General features: G+C 43.6%; 1 pseudogene; it reads right to left on the bottom strand.

Annotated features, from left to right (window-relative positions):
* Positions 1–705: 705 nt before the first annotated feature.
* LOC119361035 lies at positions 706–5,741 on the bottom strand (annotated as a pseudogene).
* Between the last annotated feature and the right edge of the window lie 6,864 nt (positions 5,742–12,605).

The following is a 12,605-nucleotide window of genomic DNA, read 5'->3' as shown; positions in this document are numbered from 1 at the left end:
GGAGGTTTAAAACCCTAGCCCACACTTGGAGCTTGTCAAATTTCAATTCATCCGGCCTCATACAATCTTCAAACTCCGATAGAATCACAGCATTTTTGTTCAGGTGCCACGGTGATCCACTCCAAACTCGATCTCTATCTCGTTGATTCTCAAACTCAGCCACAAACATGTTAGGACCAGCAGGGCGGAACTGTAGTCCCCTTGGGTTGCCCCAAGCCGGGCGAAGGGCGTTGGTGATCGTCTGGATATGGTACAGATTACGATGCAAGATCTTGCCTGCCAGCAACCACTTCGCCGGGCCTCCTTCCACGCGATCATCCAGAATCAGCGGCGTGGCTTCTTCTTTAGAGATATCCAACTTCACCAACGCCTCTTCGAGATGTGTTCTTGCTGACCGAGGGGAGCCCTTCCCCCCATCCTTCTGGTTGGCGTCGACAGGCTGAGATGATGCCATCACGCCCGATCCAAGCCCCGCGCGCCTCGCCGACGAGATCAGCGAGCGCCCTCGTGTTCCACGTCGAAACCCTAATCGCCGCCGCCAGAGGGAGGGGTCCTTGGTTTCGGGGGAAAAAAATCCGGCTACAGATTGTGAATATAACAAGATCAACTAGAGGTAAGCTGGTCACGAATGTACAGGATACCTACGCAGCCAGTTATACATATACATATAGCCCTATTGCCTTAATGTCGTCAGAAGATTGAGGTTCAGGAAGCTGGCTGCCTCTGCTGCTCAAGGTACTCCTGGATAGAAGAGAGGAGGGCACGATTTGGGACAAGATCATGATTTGCTAGCGCCAAGTTCGTCATCGGAGACCTGTTGTTCCCGCCATCAAACCAGCGCCTTATGGCTTCTGCTTCGTAGGTGAATCCATCAGATGCCAGTTGAGGATCCTTCATAATATCCTGAAATGTACAGGTTTACCACCCGGTGGTCATTAGGCAGGGAAGCTTTTAGACATGCATTATAACCACTCCAAGAAACGAAGGGCAAAATATGTTATTAACTGGCCCCTAGCATGCTTCAAAATTTTGTCGTCTAACCTGTTTCCACATGAATAAGAAAATTCCTATCCTAGTATAAAAACATGTCGCCAGACCCCAAGCTATTGGAAATGATAGAAGTACTGACAAAAGTTATTTACCATAAGAATTGGACAAATCAAGTGATCAGGCGCGCAGCTTCCTCTAACTGCTGATTGGACACATGGCCATGAGGCTGCAGGAGGCTTCCTGATAAGGGGCTCAATAACTGACCATACTTCTGTTAAGAGATCAGGTCGCTTTTCCCTCGTCATTTCCACACAGCTAAGACCAACGACGGCTAACTGCTTGGCTTGTACATATGGCCAGTTCCCTGCTGATTTATCAATCAGCGTGTGCAAGCTATTATTCTCCAATGCTTCTGAAACTTTCTTTGCAATACTCAAGGGAGGCATTCCAGTCAGAAGACGCAGAATTATAACACCCAGAGAGTAGACGTCGGAAAGCGGCATGAGGTCTCCGGTGGTGAGGAACTCCGGGTCCAGGTATGGCAGCCTTGCTGTCAGGTCTAACTGGTGGTTGCCGGGCTGGAGAAACAGGGTTAACATACCAAAGTTGCAGATCTTGCTTCTGAAGTTGGCGTCGACAAAGATGTTACAAGGCCGGAGATCGCCATGGACCAAAGCACGCAAGTGCAGGAAAAGCAGTGCAGAACAAACCTCACCAATGATCTGCATACGGGTGTGCCATGAGAGAGGTGGAGATCCATTAGCACGAACAATGTGATCTTCAAGGTTTCCATTTGGTAACCACTCATACACAAGGGCTGAAACTTCAGAACATTTTCCAATGCAGTCGACAATGTTTGGATGTCTGCCTTGACAAAGAATAGAAACCTGCGATAACCTTATGTTAGTAACAGGATCAGCCAAATGAAACCATCATACTAAGGCATAGGCTACCTCTTGTTGAAATAAAGTATCAGATTTGGATAGCTTGATAGCTGCTGCGTTGTCCTTTTATAATGCCTTTATAAACGCTTCCATATTCGGTGTCTCCAACCTTACACAGGTCACTGAAGTTCTGCGTTGCTTCTACCAAATTCGTGATGGGAAACTCGAGAATAATCTGAGGATTCTGATCCTGCAGCTCATTCAGCTGTCGCACCGCATTGTCTCGCTCATGTTTCAATTGCTTACATTCTGCATTTCATTAGTGTATCTTATACATTGCTGCAACCAATTTATGCTTTTGAACAATGAAGAACGAAAAGCTAGACAAAGTTCTCGGTTAGTAGAACTACCCTTTTTTGCCTTCTCTATTTGAAGGTCAGACTGACGTTTCAATCTAACAACCTCCTCTTCCAGAGCACATATCTTCCTTTGCCCCCCCTACATGAAATTCGTGTCATTATGTAAATATAAATGGCACCCTGCTAATGGTACAAACTACAAAATACAAGGAACTGCAAGGAATATATAAACGTTGGCCAGATGCCAGCATCATAACATTAATAACAGTAACAATATGTTTCTGTTCCTCCAAACCCATAGTCAACTGTTTAGGAAAATAAGAAATAAAAAAGCTGAAAAATAACAAAAGGATCAACGATCAGATTGCCACGAATCTTAAAAGGGGAATGAGGGGAAGAAGCATCCAAGGGAAAGCCCTACAAATGAAGGCGGAAAATATAATCGTGCCACCAATAGCAGTGAGCTAGAATTTAAGTCGTCAAAGATGGAAAACAGGAAAAGTAAAGCACCAGAACAACTGCCTTCAAAATATTCTGGAAGAATATTGGAACAGAAGGGTATGCCTGGTGGCTCAAAGACTTTGCACTTTTCTTGTAACAAATGATATCCCCATGCCTAATCTGCAAGAAGAACAGGAACAAAGTAAGTGTTAAAAGGGCGTGGAAACGTGAAGACGCGTGCACGAATTACAGACCTCGCTGCCTGAGAAGGTAATATTGGCATCTATGGCATCACACCTAACAAAAGGGTTGAATTTGATTTCCTGCATATTAAAGTGAGAAACCAGGAATGTGTAAATGGAAAACTGCATTTGAGATTAGGAGCAGCAAGGCTGCAGTAATGCAAAACCTGACCTCATACAATTCCATTTCTTCGTCTGCACAAAAACCAGCTAGATTTCTTAGTTTCGGAAGAATATCTGAAGGCCTTGATGAAGCTTTTACAAAAAGCGTTCTGATATATCTGTGAGCCTCATTGAGAGAACAGAGTATTAACTTAAAGATCTCAACTGATAAAAAGAAAAGAACGAGAGAGTATTAACTTCTAAGGGTACTGACCGTATTTGTGCTTGTTCTGGGTCATAAAGCTTTAAAAACACTAATGCATCGTTGCTGCTCAGATTTTGTGGGGAAGAAGCATTGAGCACCTACAAGGAGCCAATAGTGATAGAAAATAAATAAATAAACCATTGGATTGAACAAGAAGGGTCCTTTTTACAGACACCCACGAAGGAAAAGAGAGATATGTTCAAGTTCAGGATCAACCTCCAAAAACAGCTTCACACTATGAAGACCTGATCCTATCAATAGGCCACCCACCTGCAAGAGTAATTATTTGAAGTTATAATTGTTGGATATTCCTATCAACCAATTATCCCAAAAGACCGATCTGATAGGAAGAGGAGATATAATATACTACGTACTTTAACAATCATTTCATATAACGGGTTGCCTGAGACAGATGAGATAGCACAGACTACAAGGTACGACACTGATTGGCTGCGTCTACTGCTTGAGTGCGCCAGGCCAGCTCAAACCCTGAGGGGATCCCTTATTCTTGCTGAACTAAAGGCTAATTTGAGCTTCTCCGTGATGCACCATTCGAATTTGTGCTAAACTCATGATTAGCTTAGAAATTATATATTAACTATTAAACATTTCTAAGCATGAATTATGGTATATTAAGATGATTAGTCGTAACAAAAACATTGAGTGTGGCTTCTTAATTCTAACTAGCTGGACCTTATCCCTTAAATGGGTGGGTAGGCTAGGATGCCCTCTAACAGCTTGGTTAAGGGTCCAAGGACCGAGGCTATGGCGCTCGCCCTCATCTAAGCACTGGCGGATGCTTTAAAGGCTATTCAATAATATAGGAAGATGCTAGAGAACGCTGTATATTTCTTGCTTCGTACAATAGAATATTGATGATAATATTCTTACAAATAGATACACCAATAGTAGATAGATAAGGTAAGAAAAGAGACCAGCCAGGGACTTTGGTCCTGGTGTGGTTATTTTGTTGTAATAAGAATATAACCCAGGCATCCTTAAACGTACAGCCAGCAAACTGAGCAACGCCCAATTTCTAATAGATAACATGATAACACCCAAACTAGCTAGACAAAAACGGGCTACCAATCCCAAAGTTCTGCCAAGAAGAGCTGTATCAAGAACCAATAAGAACATAAGTTATCTACAACGATAATCGGAACACAGAATGGAAAATGCCTTCTTACAAGTAGATTGTTTTCTTCAGTAGAAAATGGTGAGTGAGGACGGCAAGTATCGTTTTGCCTTTTACAAAACAACCAGAGGCGTTGAGATTGAACTGGGATGCTGAATTCTACTGCAATTTCCTCCTGCGAACAACTTAACCAATTCATACTGAAGTCATTATGAACCATCAGAAACAATAAGCTGGAGACAGACAGATTTGTCTGCTTACACAAGATATACCTATAAACAACATAAAAGTAGAAACACATCATTCAATCTTACAAGGGGTCAAGGTATACAACTGATGGGAAATTAAAGAAATCGTGCTAATTATCTGGATTTCTTAAGCTAAAAAATGAGGTAGAAATTTCTTAGCAAATTCAGTGATACTACACCATACATACTAACACTATAAATGCAGCTTGAGCTCCATTGCACTTGTTTCTGAAAAACGGCATCGCAAAAAATCATAATATTGATATCCCTGGTGCTCCCCGAACTTGCCTCTGCTCCTCACATAGCTCCGAATACGGCCGCCGCGGGGAGGGTTTAAGGTGGTGTTCGCGGTTTTCTCTTTATGGAGTCGAGTTAATTGTAGGAAATTATCATATTTTCGGCGAATTGGTTTGCATAAAACTACCTAGTTCCTAATTTTTTTACAAAATTCATCGCTTATTGCGTAATTCATTTTCAAAAAAACATTGATCGGCTGATTTGCACTGTTTGATCACTTCTTGACAGATGCGTCATGCTAGTCGAGAGCTAACTAGGTAAAAAAAATATCATGTGTGTCGCGAACGCACCTGTGTCCTCGTCAACTCATACTAGCCACATGTGCTAGCCAGGAGAGCGGGAAAAGGGGACACCATAGCTCACCAAGAACTTGTAGTGGAAGCGGGGGTGACAGGGGAGCTTCAGGATGATGGCTTGGCGCACGGCGGCGTTTGCCGGGGCAGGACGACAACGGGAGGTAGCAGGAGGTTGCGGGGCTCATTATGTAGATGCCCTGCAGCATTGGGTCATTGATGCGAAGCCACTGGGGGCCATAGCAAGGTTTGGCGCTCGACTTCCCGACCAAATCGAGCTCAGCCTCGCTGAAGTGAGCAAGGGCAGGGGCACGGGTGCGCTGGAACTCGCCCTCGCCCGAGCGGTCACGGGCGTGTGCTCGCTGGAGTTCGCATCAGTTGAGCGGCGTGTCCGGTTCACATGTCCCTGCGGTGGCATTGATGCTACTCTGAGGCACATTGGCCTCATCCATGGCGTCTTGCTGCGCGGCAATAGAAGGGCACATGTGCCGTAATACGTTCCAACGTATCTAATTTTTTTGATTGTTTCATGTTATTATATTACCAATCTTTGATGCTTTATATGCTTTATTATGCTATTGTATTATTTTTACTAACCTATTAACTCAGTGCCTAGAGTCAGTTTTTGTTTTTTTGCTTGTTTTTAGCTTTTTAGAAAATCGGTACCAAACGAAGTCCAAATATAATGAAACTTTACGGTAATTTTTTTGGACCAGAAGGGACACTAGAATGTTCAGGAGGAGGCCATAAGATCTACGAGAGAGCGTCGAGCTCACCCGACGCGCCTGGGGGGGGGGGGGAGCCCACCTCCCACGCAACTCTGTTTGACATAATTCAACCTCTATAAATTCTCAAATGTTCCCAAACAACCAAAGAGCCACCCGAAACACTTTTTCCGTTGTTGCAACTTTTTATTCTTCCGCGATCTCATCTGAAGGCCTTTTCTGGTACTCTACCGGAGGGAGAATCGATCATGGAGGTGCCGGCTGGAGGCGTGAAGAAGCCAGGCAGACCAACCCAAGGCGCTTGCACTAGTGGAGAAAAGCCTAGCTATGGCGTGCCAAAAACTGCCTTGCTGGCGTAGACACACGACACCACTAATATGGCGCCCACTAATATGGCGCCATTGCTAAGATATAGTGATGGCATTGGAGGACATGTCAGTAGTATCCTACATGGTGCTGGCGTATCACCAGTCCAACGGCAGCACTAAGTTCATCTTAACTCTGGTGTGCCTACTTGTCCAACGCCTGCAAATGGTTTTTTCGTAATAAAAAAATTGCTCATCAACACTAGCTACTTACTTAATAGATACTGATGAACACAATATACTCATCAACACTAGGTACTTGATAGATAATTGTTACAGAAGAGGCTCATGAACTCAACAAGTTGATATTAAACTTCACAAAAGTTGCTCACTCAAGTACTCTAGTTACTCGATCGTCATCAACTAATAAGATGAACTAACTAGCTACTTAAAAACCTAATCTTCATTAAGGAGTATGCCCAGCTGGCGAAGCTTCTTTCTATCCCCCTCTCCTTCTCTTCTGAAATGATCTATGTCCATCTTCAGGTCAATCCTCTTAGCCCTGAGGAGTCTCCTCTCCTCCTTCAGTTTATCCCGATCCTCGACGAGCTTATCCCTCTTGTCCCTAAGCTGATTAGTCTCCTTAATGAGCCGAATAGTCTCCTTGTGTAGCTCTTTAATCTCCATCTGTAGCTCGTCATTTGCCCCTTGCACGCTCTTGATGACATACTCATAAGTGTCTAAGAATTCATTGTTGGCCATGTCCACATCACACACCGACTCGTTGTAGCCTCCAGAATTGGCCATGACCTACAAACACATCGCTATACGATCAAGATAATATGCAATTTCATATCACTCAATATTGACACCAATGTAAAGTAGTTCAATTATTGCAATGTATAGAACTAATTAAACTAGATAGCATGTGGTGACCTACAACAGCAAATTGCATAGCAAACTAGATATGTTGGTCTATAGAAATTATATAATATGAACAACGATGATCCTGCTTGAGTGGGTCATTAAGGAATAAGCCTTTGTAAACAGACCTTCCAATTTATAGAGGATCAATCGACAGAAAAGCTCAACAAGTGACTTTTAACTTCCAATGCTATTTTCTCTTTCTTCTGGAACCGGATGATAGTTATAACAAATTATCCGCCTAAAATTTTTGGACATGTGGACTTGCCCTGATTTCTCTAGTGCACATTTCTAAGGAAACTACGTACCAAAACTCTCATTCTACACATAACACATTCTATCCATTTCTACTAAATATATCAATTTCTACTAAACTAGCTCGAATCCGCCACTAAAGGGAGACGCGCAGTTACCATATCCATTCATATATAAACCAATCATCTACTCCATCTATCAAAAGAAATTTTCTAGATCAGATCCGCCACCGAAGGGAGACACACTTGGGGAGGGGAAGAAGATTCGCGAGGGGAAGAGGGGAGACCTCACCTCCTTTGCCAGAGTTGGCGGCGGCCGAGCAGTTCCGGCGGTGAAGAGTGGCGTGGTTGGGCGGCGGTGGCGGTGTTGTTCGAGAAGGTGGGACGAAGAAGAAAGGGTGTTCAATGTGAGTTCGTAGTGAATCTGACTTACTGGTTTTTTACTAGGCATGGCATTTTTTGCTAGCATTGGCCCAAGCTGGCGTGGGCCTAATGGGCCACGCCATAGAAAACGGTAGCACACATAAAAAAAACTCAAAAAAATCTATGGCGTGCAAGAAACAATGTACGCCAACGGTATGGTAGTAGCAATGTCATACCAAATTGTCCGACGCCAACACTATTTGAAAAAAGTAGTGTTGGCGTTGCTGGGAACCGGCCCGCCACTAATGAAAGTTGTGGCTAGCACTTTTTTGACTAGTGTTGAGCCATTCTGCTGCTGGGGAATAATGAGAGGCGCCTGTGGTGTTGATGTTGTGATGGTATGAGATGTGCAACAACGAGCCCCGCGCCTGCATATGCGGTCCTGATGGCGTTGGATGCAATCGGAGTTGTTAAGGCTGAGGATGTGCCCACCGGTGTCATAATCATCACCTACTGCAGGTAGATGGCTTATGGTGTCTCGTGTGCTAAGGCTGCCTTGGAGGTTGTTAGACTATCCCCGATCTCCTCTAATGGCTCTATCGACTAGACCTGCTCAGGGAGTCCTGGATTATGGGGTCCTCGGAGAGTCGGCCTATGTGACGTGGGCCGGACTAACGGGACGTGAAGATATACAAAACCAAAGGCCTTCTCCCGTGTCCGGATGGGACTCTCCTTTGCGTGGACGGCAAGCTTGGCGTCCGGATGTGTAGTTTCCTTCCTCTGTAAACCGACTTTGTACAACCCTAGTCCCCTCTGGTGCCTATATAAACCGGAGGGCTTGGTCCTTAAGGGCGATCACAATCATACAGGTTAGACATCTATGGTTTAGCCATTACGATCTCGAGGTAGATCAACTCTTGTAACCCCTATACTCATCAAGGTCAATCAAGCAGGAAGTAGGGTATACCTCCATTAAGAGGGCCCGAACCTGGGTAAACATCGTGTCCCCTGCCTCCTTGTTACCTTCGGTCCTTAGATGCACAGTTCGAGACCCCCTACCCGAGATCTGTCGGTTGGACACCAACATTGGTGCTTTCATTGAGAGTTCCTCTGTGCCATTTACAGAAGGATTGATGGATCGCATTGTCATGAAGGACAGCATCACTTCCGAAGAAGCCCTAGATTTAGGGCAAACCCTCTGGCTCGGCAGCTTCATCATGGGCGCTCGCCCAGCCATCAAGCCAGAAGCAGCCCAACTCATCGCCAAAAATCGCCTCCGTGTCGGCCCTGACAAGATGGATCCGGCAGATATATCGGCCTTAAACGAACTGCTAGATCGCATCGCCGCCCTGGGGGTCGCAACCAACTATGATCGGATTGGGCTTAAACCCGATCAGAGAGAAATCAGATCTCCACCGATCACCCATCATGTGGCAATCATGGAGGAACAAGCCGACAATGACTCTCCTCCTACATTGAGAACAAAGTATGTCCAGATTTCTGAGCTCGGAGAACCGGACTCCCGCCTTCTGGAAGACACTTCTTGTCCTCCGAACATGGAATCGGGCGTTGAGCCTAAAAACGCATCGGATGCTTCGGAGCCCAGGCCTGTAACCTAGGAAATTCTTCAGAATCTAAACTTCTCAGTGGGTCAGGATTCAGATTTGAACCCGCCCACCCACCACAAGCAATATTACCCAAGCAACTCCGGTCCTCCGGACATATGCGACTTAATGTATGTGCGGCAGCAGCCTCAGGAAACAGCCCACCACTTTTGGGCTAGATTCCTACTTGTTAAAAACAAGATCAAGGATTGATGTGACAATGACGTGATCTCGATGTTTTGCAGCAATTGCACGGATGAGGTAATCCTTAATGACCTCAACCACCGTATGATACGTCTCCAACGTATCTATAATTTTGATTGTTCCATGCTATTATATTACCCGTTTTGGATGTATATGGGCTTTACTATACACTTTTATATCATTTTTGGGATTAACCTACTAACCGGAGGCCCAGCCCGAATTGCTATTGTTTTTGCCTATTTCAGTGTTTCGAAGAAAAGGAATATCGAACGGAGTCCAAACGGGATGAAACATTCGCGAGCGATCTTTTTTCAACAAATGCAAACCTGGAGACTTGGAGTGGACGTCAAGCAACAACCGAGGCGGCCATGAGGGTGCCCGGCGCGCCCCCCACCCTCGTGGGCCCCTCGAGCGTCCACTGACCTACTTCTTCCTCCTATATATACTCCCGTACCCTGAAACCATCGAGGAGCACCACAAAAAACTATTTCCACCGCCGCAACCTTCTGTATCCGCGAGATCCCATCTTGGAGCCTTCGGCGGCGCTCCGCCGAAGGGGGAATCGACCACGAAGGGCCTCTACATCATCTCCAAGGCCTCTCCTATGAGTTGTGAGTAGTTTACCACAGACCTTCGGGTCCATAGTTATTAGCTAGATGGCTTCTTCTCTCTCCTTGAATCTCAACACAATGTTCTCCTCGATGTTCTTGGAGATCTATTCGATCTAACTCTTTTTGCGGTGTGTTTGTCGAGATCCAATGAATTGTGGGTTTATGATCAAGCTTATCTATGAGAAATATTTGAATCTCCTCTGAAATATTTTATGTGTGATTAAGTTATCTTTGCAAGTCTCTTCGAATTATCAGTTTGGTTTGGCCTACTAGATTGATCTTTCTTGCAATGGGAGAAGTGCTTAGCTTTGGGTTCAATCTTGCGGTATCCTTTTCCATTGACAACAGGGGAAGCAAGGCACGTATTGTTTGTTGCCATCGAGGATAAAAAGATGGGGTTTATATCATATTGCATGAGTTTATCCCTCTACATCATGTCATCTTTCTTAATGTGTTACTCTGTTCTTATGAACTTAATACTCTAGATGCAGGCAGGAGTCGGTCGATGTGTGGAGTAATAGTAGTAGATGCAGAATCGTTTCGATCTATTTGTCACGGACGTGATGCCTATATACATGATCATGCCTAAATAATCTCATAACTATCCGCTTTTCTATCAATTGCTCGACAGTAAGTTGTTCACCCACCGTAATACTTATGCTATCTTAAGAGAAGCCACTAGTGAAACCTATGGCCCCGGGTCTATCTTTTATCATATAAGTTTTCCATCTACTTTTATTTGCATCTTTTACTTTCCAATCTATATCATAAAAATACCAAAAATATTTATCTTATCATATTATCTCTATCAGATCTCACTTTGCAAGTGGCCGTGAAGGGATTGACAACCCCTTTATTGCGTTGGTTGCGAGGTTCTTGTTTGTTTGTGTAGGTGCGTGGGACTTTTGAGGAGCCTCCTACTGGATTGATACCTTGGTTCTCAAAAACTGAGGGAAATACTTACGTTACTATTGCTGCATCACCCTTTCCTCTTCAAGGAAAACCAATGCAAGCTCAAGACGTAGCAAGAAGGATTTCTGGCGCCGTTGTCGGGGAGGTCTTCGCTCAAGTCAAGACATACCAAGTACCCATCACAAACTCATCTCCCTTGCATTACATTATTTGCCATATGCCTCTCGTTTTCCTCCCCCCCCCCACTTCACCCTTGCCGCTTTATTCGCCCTCTCTTTCCCAATCTTCTCTCTCTTTCGCTTTCTTCTTTGTTTGCTTGTGTGTTGGATTGCTTGCCACGATGGTGCAAGATAATACCAAATTGTGTGACTTTTCCAATACCAATAATAATGATTTCCTTAGTACTCCGATTGCTCCTCTTAATGATGTTGAGTCTTGTGAAATCAATGCTGCTTTGCTGAATCTTGTTATGAAAGATCAATTCTCCGGCCTTCCTAGTGAAGATGCTGCTACTCATCTAAACAACTTTGTTGATTTGTGTGAGATGCAAAAGAAGAAAGATACGAATAATGATATTGTTAAATTGAAGTTATTTCCATTTTCACTTAGAGATCGTGCTAAAATTTGGTTTTCATCTTTGCCTAAGAATAGTGTTGATTCATGGAATAAGTGCAAAGATGCTTTTATCTCTAAGTATTTTCCTCCCACTAAGATCATCTCTCTTAGAAACGATATTATGAATTTTAAACAACTTGATCATGAGCATGTTGCCCAATCTTGGGAAAGAATGAAATTAATGATTCACAATTGCCCTACTCATGGTTTGAATTTATGGATGATCATACAAAACTTTTATGCCGGATTGCATTTTGCTTCTAGAAATCTTTTAGATTCGGCCGTGGGAGGCACTTTTATGGAAATCACCTTAGGAGAAGCTACTAAACTCCTTGATAACATTATGGGTAATTATTCTCAATGGCACACTGAAAGATCTACTAGTAAAAAAGCGCATGCTATAGAAGAAATTAATGTTTTGAGTGGAAAGATGGATGAACTTATGAAATTGTTTGCTACTAAGAGTGCTCCTATTGATCCCAATGATATGCCTTTGTCTACCTTGATTGAGAATAATAATGAATCTTTGGATGTGAATTTTGTTGGTAGGAATAATTTTGGTAACAATTCTTATAGAGGAAACTTTAATCCTAGACCGTTCCCTAGTAATTCCTCTAATAATTATGAAAATTCCTACAACAACTCTTATGGAAATTTTAATAAGATGCCATCTGATTTTGAGAATAGTGTTAAAGAATTTATGATCTCTCAAAAGAATTTTAATGCTTTGCTTGAAGAAAAATTGCTTAAAGTTGATGATTTGGCTAGGAACGTTGATAGGCTTTTGCTTGATTTTGATTCTTTGAAACTTAGATCTAATCCACCTAAGCAT

The sequence above is a fragment of the Triticum dicoccoides genome, chromosome 2B, assembly GCF_002162155.2.
Source record: "Triticum dicoccoides isolate Atlit2015 ecotype Zavitan chromosome 2B, WEW_v2.0, whole genome shotgun sequence".
Classification (NCBI taxonomy): domain Eukaryota; kingdom Viridiplantae; phylum Streptophyta; class Magnoliopsida; order Poales; family Poaceae; genus Triticum; species Triticum dicoccoides.
This window is presented reverse-complemented; position numbering and strand designations above follow the sequence as displayed.